The 16,786-nt window shown below is 45.4% G+C and overlaps 1 long non-coding RNA gene across 1 annotated transcript in view; it reads right to left on the bottom strand.

The window, feature by feature from the left end:
* LOC141094762 (uncharacterized) overlaps positions 1-8,700 on the bottom strand; it is a 116,483-nt gene extending 107,783 nt beyond the window's left edge. The window contains exon 1 of the long non-coding RNA XR_012233169.1: positions 8,547-8,700. This is a non-coding gene — a long non-coding RNA (uncharacterized lncRNA). The remainder of the gene's footprint in view (positions 1-8,546) is intronic.
* Positions 8,701-16,786: the final 8,086 nt, after the last annotated feature.

Here is a 16,786-nt window from a genome sequence, read left to right on the forward strand (position 1 = left end):
CATAGTCCGGAGCCCATTTACCCATCACACATCCTCCATCCCATAGTCCCGTGCCCATATACCCATCATACATATCCTCCATCCATAGTCCCGTGCCTATATACCCATCATACATATCCTCCATCCCATAGTCGAGTGCCCATATACCCATCACACATCCTTCATCTCATAGTCCCATGCCCATATACCCATCATACATATCCTCCATCCCATAGTCCGGTGCCCATATACCCATCACACATCCTCCATCCCATAGTCCCGTGCCCATATACCCGTCATACATATCCTCCATCCCATAGTCCGGTGCCCATATACCCATCACACATCCTCCATCCCATAGTAAACCATTATGACATCATAATGAGCAGCGGGGCTTGCAACCTATGATGACATCAGCGTCGCCATGACAACCATTGTGACATCATAATGAGGGGTGGGGCTTGATACGCACACACTTTTTCCCCAGTATGTAGATAGGGGCATTATGACATCATAATGAGGGGCGGGGCTTGACACGCACACACTTTTTCCCCAGTATGTAGATAGGGGCAAAATTGTTTGGTGAATTGGAACGTGCGGGGTTAAAATTTCGCCTCACAACATAGCTTAGGATGCTCTCGGGGTCCAGACGTGTGACTATGCCAAATTTTATGGCTGTAGCTGCGACGGTGCGGATGCCTATCCCGGACATACACGCATACATACATACATACACACTTTGAGCTTTATATATTAGATGGAAGGGATATTAGAACATTTCAGGTACTGTGACCACCCATATCAGTTATCATACATGTAAACTTAAACATCCCAGATGAAAAGTTCCCATATGTATAGGGATGATGTAAAGAGGTGTCAGGTTTATGGGGGATATAACAATAATACCTGTTATGATTGAGTCACCGTAGGAGGCAAAAACAGAAATGCTAGCTAAGTCCTGAAAACCAGAGAAGTTGGCAACTATCAGATTGCAGACCCCTGAACCTATCAACACAACTAGCAGTAGCCGTGGGGGGTTCCTACGATGACCTAGACCCCTCGATCACAGCCGGAGAGATACATAGACCTAAAGAAGGAAAGGGGAAATCTAACTGCCCCAGAACAGACCCCAAAGCAATAGGCAGCCCCCCACATATAATGACGGTGAAGCAAGATGAAAACACTTACACAGACAGAAAGACAGGCTGAGCAAAGACGGGGCCCAAAAACTACCTAGATAGGAACGGATAGGAAGGCTGCTGTCTGCAATCTGCCAAAACCCTATCAGAGACAAAAGCCAATAAGCTGATATAAAAATGGCCCTGAAGCAACTAAGCTTCAAAAACTAAATCAGCACTCAGGTACTTTCAGAAAACAGAGCTCAAGGAACACTGCACACTCCAGCAGGGAGTGGCAGAATCCAAAAAGCAAGAAAAACAAAAACAAATCTTAGATGCAAAAAGGCAAAACAGCAAACTTAGCTTTAGGAGAGCAGGAATCAGACTGGAGTCCAAGAGTCCACAGAGAAATCACCCGCAGGGCAGAAAGGGCGTAGACTGCCTTAAATCCAGTCAGTGACTCCACTCAGCCAATCATCTTCATCAGTCCCAGGTGCCTGATAATCAGGCTCACTACGTTCCTTCACTAGAATAGGGAGTTCACCAGGCCTCAGTGACGGAGGGGAAAATGAACTCACAACAGTACCCCCCCTTGAGGAGGGGTTACCGAACCCTCAACAACGCTACCAGGGCGATCAGGGTGAGCCCGATGAAAGGCACGCACCAATCTTTTGGCATGAAGATCAGAGGCAGAGACCCAGGAATTATCCTCCTGACCATAACCCTTCCACTTAACCAAATACTGGAGTCTCCGTCTAGCCAGACGGGAATCCAGAATTTTCTCTACCTCATATTCCAAGTTACCTTCAACCAATACAGGGTCCGGAGGTGCCACCTCAGGCACAACTGGCTCAACAAACCTCTTCGACAAGGACTTATGGAACACATTATGGATCTTAAATGTGACATGAAGAGCCAAACGAAAAGAGACCGGATTAATAATCTCCAAAATCTTGTAAGGTCCAATAAATCTAGGCTTAAACTTAGGAGAAGCCACCTTCATAGCAATATTTTTTGATGACAACCACACCATATCACCAATCTTAAACTAGGGACCAATGGTCCTATGTCGATTGGAAAACCGCTGGCCCTTTTCCTGGGAGAGAGACAACTTATCCACCACTTGGTCCCAGATCTGGTGCATTCTCTCCACCACAGTGTCAACTCCTGGGCAGGCAGAAGGCTCCACCTGCCCTGAAGAAAATCGAGGGTGAAAACCAAAGTTACAAAAAAAAGGTGACATCAAAGTGGCAGAACTAGCTCTATTATTTAAAGCAAATTTGGCCAAGGGCAAAAATGAAACCCAATCATCCTGATCAGCGGAAATAAAACATCTCAAATACGACTCCAATGTCTAGTTTGTTCTCTCTGGCTGCCCATTGGTCTGAGGGTGAAAAGCAGAGGAGAAGGACAACTGAATTCCCAACTTGGAACAGAACGTCCTCCAAAATTTAGACACAAATTGAACTCCTCTGTCAGATACAATGTTCTCAGGAATCCCATGCAAGCGAACCACCTGTTGCAAAAACAGAGGCACCAACTCAGAGGAAGATGGCAACTTAGGGAGTGGTACAAGATGAACCATCTTAGAGAACCTATCACAAATCACCCAAATAACAGTCATTCTTTGAGAGACTGGCATATCAGAAATGAAATCCATTGAAATATGGGTCCATGGCCTCCTGGGGACCGGCAAAGGCATCAACAACCCACTAGAGCGAGAACAAGATTTAGACCGGGAGCAAGTCCCACAGGACTGCACAAAATTCCTGACATCATGAGACAAGGTGGGCCACCAAAAAGAGCGACTCACCAGATCTCTAGTACCAAAAATACCTGGATGACCAGCCAATGCAGAGCAATGAACTTCAGACATCACTCTCTTCTTCCACTGGTCAGGAACATACAACTTTCCATTGGGGCAACGCTCAGGTTTGTCCTCCTGGAACTCTTGCAGAGCAAGTCTCAAATCGGGCGAGATGGCAGAAAGAACTACCCCTTCGCCTAAGATGGTGGCAGGCTTGGTCACCACAGGAGAATCAGCAAAGAAACTCCTAGAGAGGGCGTCTGCCTTGACATTCTTAGTTCCAGGAGGGAAAGAGACCACAAAATCAAAACGTGTAAAAAACAAGGCCCACCTAGCCTGTCTAGGGTTCAAGCGTTTAGCCGACTCTAGGTAAATCAAATTTTTGTGGTCAGTGAGGAACACAACTTGATGTTTGGCTCCCTCCAACCAATGTCTCCACTCCTCAAATGCCCATTTCATGGCCAACAGTTCCCGATTCCCCACATCATAGTTACGTTCAGATGAAGAGAACTTACGGGAAAAGAAAGCACAGGGATTCATTTTAGATGTTACCGGATCCTTTTTGGACAACACCGCTCCTGCACCAATCTCAGAAGCATCCACCTCTACCTGGAACGGGAGTGAGACATCAGGTTGCCGCAGAACCGGGGCGGAGGTAAATCTACGCTTCAGCTCCTGAAAGGAAGCAACCGCCTCCGGAGACCAATTCAACACATCCGCACCCTTCCTGGTCAGGTCAGTCAATGGTTTGGCAATACTAGAAAATTTTGCTATAAATTTCCGATAAAAATTAGCAAAACCCAAAAACTTCTGGAGGGCCTTCAAAGAAGTGGGCTGAACCCAATCATAAATGGCCTGTACCTTGGCCGGGTCCATTTCAATAGTTGACGGAGAAAAAATAAATCCCAAAAAAGAAATTCTCTGTACTCCAAAAAGGCATTTTGATCCTTTGACATACAGAGAATTTTCTCTCAAGATCCGGAACACAGTCCGAATATGTTCCACATGAGAATCCCAATCCTTGGAGAAGATCAAAATATCATCCAGATAGATAATCAAAAACTTATCGACAAAGTCTCGGAAAATATCGTTCATGAAGCACTGGAAGACAGAAGGGGCATTAGTGAGCCCAAAAGGCATCACCAGGTACTCAAAATGTCCCTCCGGAGTATTAAACGCCGTCTTCCATTCATCCCCCTGCTTAATGCGGATAAGATTATACGCCCCCCTGAGGTCAAGCTTGGTAAACCAGCAAGCACCTCTGACTCTAGAGAATAGATCCGAAATCAGGGGTAACGGATACTGATATTTAATAGTAATTTTATTGAGGGCACGATAATCAATACAAGGCCTTAAAGAACCATCCTTCTTGGCCACAAAAAAAAAAACGGCACCTAAGGGGAAGAGGATGGTCTAATATGACCCTTCTCCAACGCCTCCTTAATATAGGACCGCATAGCCTCGTGCTCGGGTACAGATAAATTGAAGAGCCGACCCTTAGGAAATTTACACCCCGGGTTTAGTTCAATAGCACAGTCATAACTCCTATGAGTAGGCAAGGACGCAGACTCATTCTCACTAAATACATCATAGTAGTCCGCCAAATAGTCAGGAACCTCATGCGACTAAGGAGAGGTGGAAAAAACCAGAGCCTCACTAAAGGTACACCGGCAACCCCAACTCACCACAGACACAGACTTCCAATCCAAAACTGGATTATGAATCTGCAACCAGGGAAACCCCAGAACAACGGCATCATGCAGACCATGCAACACCAAAAATCTGCAATTTTCTTGGTGGTCTGGGGCGACCCGCATGACCAACTGGGTCCAAAACTGAGGTTTATTTTTAGCCAGAGGGGTAGCATCAATCCTCCTCAAAGGGATAGGCATCTGCAGAGGTGTCAACGGAAATCCACAACGTTTAGCAAAATCCAAGTCCATTAGGTTTAGCGCTGCTCCCGAATCCACAAAAGCCTTGGCGGAAAATGTGGACAGCTGAACAGATCAGAGTAATCGCCAAAAGAAACTTAGGCTGAACCCCACCAACAGAAAACGTATGTGCAAAGCGTTTCTCACGTTTAGGACAAACAGAAATAACATGTGAGGCAACTCCACAGAAAAAACACAGCTTATTACGCCTTCTGAATTCCTGACGTTGCGCCCCAGACAAAACTCCATCACATTGCATAGGTTCAGACGTCCGTTCAACCGGTGGCAACACCTCTCGTGTAATCCTGCGTTCACGTAAACGCCGATCTACCTGAATGGCTAAAGACATAGAATCGTCCAGACCAGAGGGAACAGGAAATCCCACCATAGTATCTTTTACGGCTTCTGACAAACCCTTCCGAAAGAGAGCAGCCAAGGCACTATCATTCCAGGTAGTAAGGACCGCCCACTTTCGGAACTTTTGACAGTACAACTCTGCAGATTCTCGACCCTGGTTCAATGCTAACAGGGTCTTTTCAGCCTGATCAATAGCATTACGTTCGTCGTACAGCAACCCCAAGGCTTGAAAAAATGCGTTCACATTAGTCAGAATAGGGTCATCTGGTTTCAAAGAAAACGCCCAATCCTGGGGATCGCCGCGCAGCAAAGAGATGACAATTTTAACCTGCTGCGCGGGGCTCCCCGACGAGTTAGGCTTCAAAGCAAAAAATAATTTACAATTATTTTTGAAACTCAAAAATTTAGATCGATCCCCAAAAAATACATCAGGTGTGGGGATCTTTGGTTCAACAGCATGTGAACGAGCAAGATAGGCGGAAATTCCTCGCACTTCAGCAGCGAGCTGCTCCACACGATCAGACACTTGCTTTATCTCCATTGAGAGAAAAAAAATTCCCCCTACGGCCTCAGAGATATAGAGGAAAGAATATACACACACTTTTTTTTTTTTTTTTTTTAAACACAATTCTTTCCTGCTATTGAGTACCCCAGGATCTGCGGTTGGGCGGGTGATTCTGTTATGATTGAGTCACCGTAGGAGGCAAAAACAGAAATGATAGCTAAGTCCTGAAAACCAGAGAAGTTGGCAACTATCAGATTGCAGACCCCTGAACCTATCAACACAACTAGCAGTAGCCGTGGGGGGTTCCTACGATGACCTAGACCCCTCGATCACAGCCGGAGAGATACATAGACCTAAAGAAGGAAAGGGGAAATCTAACTGCCCCAGAACAGACCCCAAAGCAATAGGCAGCCCCCCACATATAATGACGGTGAAGCAAGATGAAAACACTTACACAGACAGAAAGACAGGCTGAGCAAAGACGGGGCCCAAAAACTACCTAGATAGGAACGGATAGGAAGGCTGCTGTCTGCAATCTGCCAAAACCCTATCAGAGACAAAAGCCAACAAGCTGATATAAAAATGGCCCTGAAGCAACTAAGCTTCAAAAACTAAATCAGCACTCAGGTACTTTCAGAAAACAGAGCTCAAGGAACACTGCACACTCCAGCAGGGAGTGGCAGAATCCAAAAAGCAAGAAAAACAAAAACAAATCTTAGATGCAAAAAGGCAAAACAGCAAACTTAGCTTTAGGAGAGCAGGAATCAGACTGGAGTCCAAGAGTCCACAGAGAAATCACCCGCAGGGCAGAAAGGGCGTAGGCTGCCTTAAATCCAGTCAGTGACTCCACTCAGCCAATCGTCTTCATCAGTCCCAGGTGCCTGATAATCAGGCTCACTACCTTCCTTCACTAGAATAGGGAGTTCACCAGGCCTCAGTGACGGAGGGGAAAATGAACTCACAACAAATACCACTAGAAATGGCAGAGGCTCTTGCAGTTCCTATGTGGCACTTTTATATGAATGAGTCGTATTTAGTTCAATTCAGTGTTAGACCCAGGGCCGGACTGGCCATCTGGCAATTCTGGCAAGTGCAAGAAGTGCTTGTCTGGTCATGGGCTGCCTTGTCTGCTACATTAACAGAATCGGTGTTCTCAAGACAACCATACTGTTAAGAGTTGTGACTGAGCACAAAATCGCTGACTCCGTCATTTACCCAACAGGCTACAGGTATCATTAGAAATATTGGTCTTGTAGAAAATCTTCCTTTCCTCCATCCAGGGTAATATTAGTAATATATCCAATCTGGTTCATAGGGACAATATGGGCCTGTGTGAGTTCAAATGCCAGGGCTGACTTACAGACCAAGTCCGTACCTGGTTAAACTAATGTTAGACTGGTCAAATAAAGGAAAATAAACCGGCACATAGGAGATTACAGCCCAATTAAATTAATGTAGTCTCCCCTTAAACACCAACAATCCAATATCATATACTTTTGAGCGATACCTGTATGTGATGGCACAGATGAAGGGCCTGAGATGGAGATGGTCATCACAGGGGTGATGTTTTCTACACATTATAAAAATACAAATCTGAAAATTGTGACATGCATTTTTATTCCGTCCCCCTGGATCAATACTTTCTCACTGCAATTACTGCTGAGAGTCTTTTGGTGGTATGTTTCCATCAGCTTTGCACATTTAGGAGGCTGAAATTTTAGCCCATTCTACTTTGAAAACTAACTCTAGCTCAGTAAGATTGGATGGAGGCATCTGTGAACAGCAATTTTCAATTCTTGTCAAAAATTCTCAATGGAATTTAGGTCTGGACTGTGGCTGGGCCATTCACACACATGAATATGCTTTGATCTAAACAATCTCATTGTAGCTCTGGCGGTATGTTTAGGGCCGTTGTCCTGCTAGAATGTGAACCTACACCCCAGTTTCAAGTCTTTTGCAGCCTCTAACAAGTTTTCCTCTGGATCGTTCTGTATTTAGCTCCATCCATCTTCCCATCAACTCTAATCAGCTTCCCTGTCCATTCTGAAGGAAAACATCCCCACCACATGATGTTGCCACCACCATGTTTGACAGTGGGGATGATGTTTTCAGGGTGATTTGCAGTGTTAGTTTTCTGTCAAACATAGCGTTTTGCATTTAACCCCAAAACATCTACTTTGGTCTCATCTGACCAGATCAACTTCTTCCATTTGCTTGCTATGCCCTCTACATGACTGTTTTGAAAACTGTGAATGGAACTTCTTGTAACTTGCATTAAAAATGTCTTTCTTCTTACTGCTCTTCCATAAAGGCCAGATTTGTAGAGTATAAGACCAATATTTGTCTTGTGGACAGTTTCTCTCACCTGAGCTGTGGATCTCTGAGGCTCCTCCAAAGTGACCATTGACCTCTTGGCTGCTTCTTCAATTAATTCTCTTCTTGTTTGGGATGTCAGTTTAGGTGGATGGCCACGTCTTGATGGGTTTGCAGGTGAGCCATACTCCTTCCAATTTGGAACATGGATTGAATAGTGCTCCGTGAGATGTTCAGAGCTTGGGCTATTTTTTTTTCATAACCTAACCCAGCTTTACCTTTCTCCATAACTTTATCCCTGACCTGTCTGGTGTGTTCCTTGAATTTCATGATACTGTTTAATGAATAATGTTCTCAAACAAACCACTGAGGCCTTTACAGAACAGCTGTAGTTATATTGAGAATAACTTACACACAGGTAATTTAGGGTGTAAGGCAGCAGTGTTTCTGCTAGTGAATTTAGTGATACAGTGACCCTGGCAAGTTAATAAAAATATCCTTTATTGTCCAAATACTGCACACATGAAATTGCTCACCTCTGGATTGCAGCCGGGAACATGGAAATAAAGTCCAGTGCTGTTGGCATTTGAACCCCAAAAAAGGTTCACGGGTGCTGTCTTTGCTGCCCACATCTCTGGCTCTGGTCTATGTTAGCTTCACACAGCCAGGCATACAACCACAGTACCTTTAGCTCTGCTGCATATGCAATCCAAAGAAAAAACTGACACATCCAAACCTTAACTGCAGGTTTGAATGAAAACCATGGCCGTGGGTCACATGTAAGACCTGGAATGGAGGGAGAGATCCATCCCACTACCATGATACAGGTCTCTCAAAAAATAAAAGCTCTTGACTGAAAAAAAAAAAACAGAAATTTTTGCAAATTTATTAAAAAAAGAAAAACTGAAATATCACATGGTCATAAGTATCGCAAGTTTTCCTAAACTGACTTAGTCAAATAACTTTACCCAGTCCACACTTTTATTTTGCATGGTAACCACAGTTGTGGCTGTGATTACAATGAATGCACTCCAGCGGTTCAGTATGATTCTAAGCACATTCAGGGGAATACAAAACAACCCTCATATATGATTCCCATCACTGTCTCACAAGGGATATCAGGGTAAGTGCACACGTAGTTTTTAGGGTGTGCGGATTTTGTTGGAAAATCCGCAGGTAAATCCACAGGACAAAAGCGGATTAGCCTGCAGTTTTGCCCTGCGGTTTCACACCTCATAATGATAAGGTGTGAAACCGCAGCGGAGACCGCACAAAGAATTGACATGCTGCGGATTGTAACCCGCAGCAAAACCGCGCGGAAAAATCCGCAGCATGTGCACTGCGTTTTTTTTTACCATAGGAAATAAAGGTACTGTACAGCGCAGCAGAATCTGCTGCGGACCCGCAGAGCCAAACCTGCTGCGGATCCGGAGCAGAATCCGCAGCGTGTACACACACCCTATGACTACTGGGGGCTGAATCCAAAAGCACATCACAATGTTCAGTTTTATATTTTTATAATATATTTTTAGAAAATCGTGTATTATTTCCTTTAGACTTCACAAAAACTTGCTACTTTGTGTTAGTATATCACATAAAATCCCAATAAAATACACTTTACACCCTCGTGTATCACTATATATATAGAAAATGTATAACTTATACCAGCTAAATAATTATATATAAAATATACCCAGGTTATACCAGCAAGCGCTAGATCACTATACAATGGCTACGGAAAGTAATCAGACCCCTTTACATTTTTAACTCTTTGTTTCATAGCAGTCATTTGTTAAATTCAAAAAAGTTCATTTTTATCTCATTAATGTACACTCTGCACCCCATCTTGACTGAAAAAACAGAAATGTATAAATTTTTGCAAATTTATTAAAAAAGAAAAACTGAAATATCACATGGCTATACGTATTCAGACCCTTTGCTCAGACACTCATTTAAGTAACATGCTGTCCACATCCTTGTGATCCTCCTTGAGATGGTTCTACTCCTTCAGTGGAGTCCAGCTGTGTTTAAATAAACTGATAGGACTTGATTTGTAAAGGCACACACCTATAAGACCTCACAGTGCATGTCAGACCAAATGAGAATCATGAGGTCAAAGGAACTGGCCAAGGAGCTCAGAGGCAGAATTGTGGCAAGGCACAGATCTGGACAAGGTTACAAAAGAATTTCTGCAGTACTCAAGGTTCCAAAGAACACAGTGGCCTTCATAATCCTTAAATGGAAGAAGTTTGGGACCACCAGAAGTCTTCCTAGACCTGGCCGTCCAGCCAAACTGAGCAATCTTGGGAGAAGAGTTTTGGTGAGAGAGGTAAAGAAGAACCAGAAGATCATTGTGGCTGAGCTCTACAGATGCAGTAGGGAGATGGAAGAAAGTTTCACAACGTCAACTATCGCTACAGACATCCACCAGTCGAGCCTTTATGGCAGAGTGGCCTGACGGAAGCCTCTCCTCAGTGCCAGACATATGAAAGTCGCATAGAGTTTGCTAAAAACATATGAAGGACTCCCAGACTATGAGAAATAAGATTCTCTGGTCTGATGAGACAAAGATAGAACTTTTTGGTGATAATTCTAAGTGGTATGTGTGGAGAAAACCAGACACTGCTCATCACCTGCCCAGTACAATCCCAACAGTGAAACATGGTGGTGGCAGCATCATGCAGTGTGGGTGTTTTTCAGCTGCAGGGACAGGACAACTTGTTGCAATTGAATGAAACACGAATGCGGTAAAGTACAGAGATATCCTGGATGAAAACCTCTTCCAAAGTGCTCTGGACCTCAGACTTTGCCGAAGGTTCACCTTTCAACAAGACAATGACACTAAGCACACAGCTAAAATAAAAAAGGAGTGACTTCAGAGCAACTCTGTGACCATTCTTGAATGGCCTAGCCAGAGCCCTGACTTAAACCTAATTGAACATCTCTGGAGACACCTGAAAATGGCTGTCCACCAACGTTCACCATCCAACTTGATGAAACTGGAGAGGATCTGCAGGGAAGAATAGCAGAGGATCCCTAAATCCAGGTGTGCAAAAACTTGTATCATTCCCAAGAAGACTCATGGCTGTACTAGCTCAAAAGGGTGCTTCTACTCACTACTGAGCAAAGGGACTGAATACTTATGACCATGTGATATTTCAGTTTTTCTTTTTTTAATAAATTTACAAAAATTTCTACATTTCTGTTTTTTTCAGTCAAGATGGGGTGCAGAGTGTACATTAGGCCGGTTTCACATTAGCGCTTTTTAAGCGCACGCACGGCCGGGGGTAGCTCCGCCCCCGAGCCGGCTCTCTGCCCGGCGTGCCTGCCCCTTGCTTGTAGCGCCGCCTACTAGCGGACAGCGGCGCCTGCGATCGGCGCACCCTATCTTTAGCATAGGGTGCGCAGATCGTGCGCAGGCCGTGCGCTAGTTGCGCTTTGACCTGCGCTGCGCACTTTTGACGGTGCGCCGTGCGCGCCAAAATCCGAAAAGTTTGATTTTGGCGCGCACGGCGCACCGTCAAAAGTGCGCAGCGCAGGTCAAAGCGCAACTAGCGCACGGCCTGCGCACGATCTGCGCACCCTATGCTAAAGATAGGGTGCGCCGATCGCAGGCGCCGCTGTTCGCTAGTAGGCGGCGCTACAAGCAAGGGGCGGGCACGCCGGGCAGAGAGCCGGCTCGGGGGCGGAGCTACCCCCGGCCGTGCGTGCGCTTAAAAAGCGCTAATGTGAAACCGGCCTTAATGAGAAAAAAATTAACTTTTTTAAATTTACCAAATGGCTGCAATGAAACAAAGAGTGAAACATTTAAAGGGGTCTGAATAATTTCTGTACCCACTGTATAAAATTATACACAGAATATACCCAGGTTATACCAGCATGCTCCATATCACTATATATACAGAAGATGAATTACTTATACCAGCTGTACATATATAATTATATACAGAAGATACCCAGGTTATACCAGCATGCTCAATATCACTATATGCAAAAGATACCCTGATTATACCAGCTGTACATATATAATTATATACAGGAGATACCCAGGTTATACCAGCAGGCTCCATATCACTATACATAAGTAAATATATCATATGTGTTGTCTCCATACTCTCTTACTCTCTAGATGGCTGCTTATTTAATCATCTCATCACTAGAAACATTATATTAAATTTGGTAAAAATATATGTATATTTCTTGTGAAAACTCAATTAACCTTAGAGGATGCGGAAGTGGCGCTATTTATACCAAAATGTAACATTTCTGCTTAAAAGGCATTGCAAGTGGAACATAACGAGCACGGAGAGAACAACAATTATAACTCCCCAGCCAAAAGTGAGCCAATTAGTACAGGCCAGAGAGCCCAACATAGGCGACACAGCTCAGAACCTGTCTACTCCAAGTATCATGATTATTGGCCACGTACAATATTCCCATGATGTTTTCCTTTTTAGCCACTTAAAAGTTGGAGTATCTAAGCTTCAGCTTATTATATGTAATACTCTCTGCTGATCTGTTGTGTCTAAGCCTATAATTTGTGATGCAGGTCCGGTCAAGATCAAGGCTGAGGTCGGTGGTGCGAGGCACCGCACGCGCTCCGGTCCCCCCTGGTGACGAGGAGGCCAGGGGCAGCATAATGGTGCTGAAGACTTGGAGTCTGGCAGCGATATCAGCGTGGACTGAGAGTGACAGGATTCAGGATGTCGGGCTGACAGGGACACAGCACCCGCGCAGCTCGGTTAGTATGAGTCTATGTCTGGTTTGTCGCCCGCAGGGGCTGTGTCAGGTGTACTTGAGGGGAGTCAGGCGTCGTGATCAGTTGAACGGGGGTCAGGGGGTTCCAGTGGGGTGGTAGGGCCGGATATTTGGGATATTTTGCTTAGTATGTCGGGATTTTTGAAAAGATTGGAGAGTGGGGCAGTGAGTGGGGTCGGGGCGTCTCCGGTAGGGGAATGGGTCTTGGGGTCGGGGCTCGGGTCTCAGATGGTGGCTGAACTGTTTAGGCCAGTGAGGGGGGGAGCAGGCATCGTCGCATGGTGTTTCTGTGTCAGTGCAGATGGAAAAAGAAAAAAGGGATTCTGTAAAACTGGATGATAGAGCGAAGGGTGAGGTATACATGTGCTTTGAGGGACCCTTGGGGTGCATTTAAAGAAGGAGGTGCAAGAGAAGATTTGGTGGGATGAATATGTGGAGATTTTCTCCCTCCTTCCCTTGGAGAAGTTTAATTTGGATAAGGGAAAGAGTGATGACAGCAAGAAGGCGGAGGAAGAAAAGAGGAGATGGCGGCTGATTCCATAGACTTTCGTTAATTGGTTGCAAGCTTTTGCAATTCTAGTGAGTGTAATAGGAGAAAAGTCCCCAGAGAACTGTTCTGGCTTATCTTGTTATCTTGACGCAATTCTTGAGGCGCTAAGATGAGCAATTCAGACAGAAGAAGTCGGTTCGGCCAGAGATTAGGTGGGACCAAAAAGATATCGGGCTCTGGTTAAAGGTGAAGGCTCCAGTCAGGTACTGGCAGTCGGAGGTGGTGGCAACCAGCAGGCAGGCCATGGAAGCAGTAGTCAAGGGTCACAGGGAGCAAAGGAAAAACCAGGAACATGCTGGCATTTCAATGAGGGTCAGTGTAAATACGGCAATACCTGTAAATTTAAACACGATTGCTCCCACTGCAACGGAAGTTCACAAGGGGATACCAAATGTTTTAAGAAAGCAAGGGGGAAGCCAGCGGTGGGTGCCAGTCAAGGGGGTGATGCCGGAGAAACTTCAAAAGATAGCCCCCTATCTAAGTAGGTATCCAGATCAGGACAAGGCTGGGGTCATATGGAACGGTTTTGCAGATGGTTTCAGAATCCCTCCCCTAACCACACGGTCCCCCTTTTCCGTTAAGATTTTGAGGTCGGCTGATTTACATGCGGAGGTAGCCAGCGTCAAATTAAAAAAGAGGTTGAATTGAGCAGAATGGCCGGCCCGTTTTTGTTTTTACCTATAAAAGGGATGATTGTTTCCCCGTTGGGTGGGGTACCAAAAAAGGAACCGAATAAATTTAGGTTAATACAGCATTTATCGTACCCGAAGGGGCAATCAGTTAATAACGGCATTTCTCAGGAGTTGTGTTCTGTGGTGGATACCTCATTTGACACGGCGGTGCACTGGGTTCGTAGTTATGGAGCGGGGATAGCATTCCCCTGTTTGGATGTTTCTGGAATGGTGGCTACTATTTGGACAGATGTTTGCCGATGGGTTGTGCAATTTCATGTTCATTGTTTGAGATGTTCAGTACTTTTTTAGAATAGGTTGTTAGGGATGTTGCGGGCGTTTCGTCCGTCATTCATTATTTGGACGATTTCGTGTTTATTAGTATGCCGGATTCTATTATGTGTAGGAATACGTTGGCGGTAATGGAATGGGTGGCGGAACATTTTGGTGTGCTGTTGGCAAAGGAAAAGACTGAGGGCCCTAGCACTGTCTTGAGCTTCCTGGGAATACTGATTGATTCGGAGAGAATGGAGTGTCGGTTGCTGGAGGACAAATTGTTGTTACTTAGGCAGGAGGTGCATCACATTGGGAGGATGAAAAAGGTGACATTGAAGGAGTTACAGTCTTTGAACTTCGCATGCAGGATAATGCCTAAGGGCCGAATTTTTGCCGTAGGTTGTCTGGTGCGACTGCTGGGGTGCGAGTGGCGCATCACTTCATCCATTTGAATAAAGAGCATAAAGAAGATTTGGCTGTGTGGCAGAGCTTTTTGGTAAAGTACAACGGTCGTTCTTTGATTCAGCAGCAGATGGTGAATAACGTTAATTGCGAGATCTATACGGATGCAGCAGGCAGTGTCGGTTATGGGGTTTTTTGCAGAGGTTAGTGGAGTGTTGGGAGATGGCCGGTTTGGTGGCATCAGAGGGGTTTCACGAGAAACCTTGTGTTGTTGGAATTGTTCCCCATTGTGGTGGCGGTTTTGATTTGGGGTGAAAGGTTTGCGAAACGTAGAGTGAGATTTCATTGTGACAATATGAGCGTGGTGTCTGTAATCAACACTTTGTCCGCTTCCTCTCCCCCGGTGATTAAGTTGGTGAGAGCACTCGTTTTACGGTGTCTAGAACTGAACGCTTGGATTTCTGCGGTGCACGTGCTAGGTGTGCAAAACTCTATAGGGGATGCTTTATCTCGTTTGCAGTGGGAGCGTTTCCAGGAGCTGCCCCAGGCGCGGAGGCCTCAGGAATGGAATGCCCTTCGCACTTGTGACAGATGATTACGGATGAGCAGGAAGGTTGATTCAAGCATCGGTCACGAGCCAGACCTGGGCGTCCTATGAAGCATCTTGGAAAATATGGCGAAGTTGGGTAATACAGTGGGGAGCGTTTGGGTCTGAGGAAGATAAGGCTTTAGCAGTGTTATTTTTGGTTGGCAGGGTGGCGGATTTGGGATGGTCTGTTTCTAAAGTTGGGAAATTTTTGGCTGGTCTTGCTTTTGGTTTTAAATTGGAGGGCTCGGTTGATGTAACTAAGAATTTCTTGGTAAAGTAGGCATTAAAGGGTTTTCGAAAAGGTACCCAGAGTTTTGATAGTCATAGGCCTGTCTCGTTTAATTAGCTCGAACGGTTGGGAGGAGCCCTGAAGAGGATCTGTTGCTCTAATTTTGAAATGGCGTTGTTTAAGTTTGCTTTTTCTTTGGCATTTTTGGGGCCCTGCGAATAGGCGAATTAGTGTCCCGTAGTAGGGTTAGGGCAGGTGGCCTATTGGCAGAAGATGTGGAATTTTTGGCGGGGGCATTGCGTTTTGGATTCAACGTTCCAAAACGGATCAGTTAGGTAAAGATAAGTAGGTGGTGTTGGGTAGAGTTGAGGGGTCCATGATGTGCCCAAAAAGGTGCTTGGAAGCGTATTGGAGTCTGTGGTCAGTCCGGGTGGGCCCGTTGTTGTGTCATGAGGGTGGGACATTTTTATCCCGCTTTCAGTTTATTGCAATTTTCAACAGGGGATTAGCTGAGCTGGGTCTTCTGCTGGAAAGGTACGGGTCACATTCGTTCAGGATTGGGGCTGCTTCAGAGGCTGATAGTCTTGGCTTGGGTGCGGATGTGATCAAGCGTATTAGCCGATGGACCTCGGGCTGCTACTTAACATACGTGCACCACTAGGGGAATTGGGCAATGAACAAAAGGGGGGTGGTTAACTTTTTTTTATAGTATTACGTATTGCAGGTCGGGATCCATATCTGGCCTGTATTTTCGGACACTCTTTTGTGTATTGGGGGGTGTTTCGGGCGGACGTGAGGCCGAACGGTAGGCAATTGGGTTTTAGCAGGGATCAGGTTGTGATTTGATGGTTAGGTTTTCGAGTTATGGTTTGGAGCTGGTTTTTGACATATTTTTCACGAGCCTCGCGTTTGGATAGAGCACCCGACATTTTGGTGGTGCATTTGAGAGTGAGCTGATTAGGGACATTCGTTTTGACTTTCTTAGGATGTGGACATCGTTTCCGGGAGTTTTGACGGTTTGGTCTGATGTTGTTCCCCGTCAAAAATGGAGGGCGGCCCGATCGTTAAAAGGGATAAATAGGGCTAGGGTTAAGTTGAATAGGGCCATGGCAGGTTTCGTTTCTAGGAATGGGGGTATCAGTGTCAGGCACTTTGAATTGGAATCAGGGGGTTGGGAATTTCTGGAGGGAGGACAGGGTGCTTTTAAATGAGGTAGGAATTGATTTGTGGGCACTGGCAATACAGGAAGGGATTGAGAGAGAATTGGCTGGGTTGGGGCACTCACGAGCCTGAGGTGGTCA

Source organism: Dendrobates tinctorius, unplaced genomic scaffold, assembly GCF_039654945.1.
Source record: "Dendrobates tinctorius isolate UK_male_01 unplaced genomic scaffold, ASM3965494v1 ptg000065l, whole genome shotgun sequence".
Classification (NCBI taxonomy): Eukaryota; Metazoa; Chordata; class Amphibia; order Anura; family Dendrobatidae; genus Dendrobates; species Dendrobates tinctorius.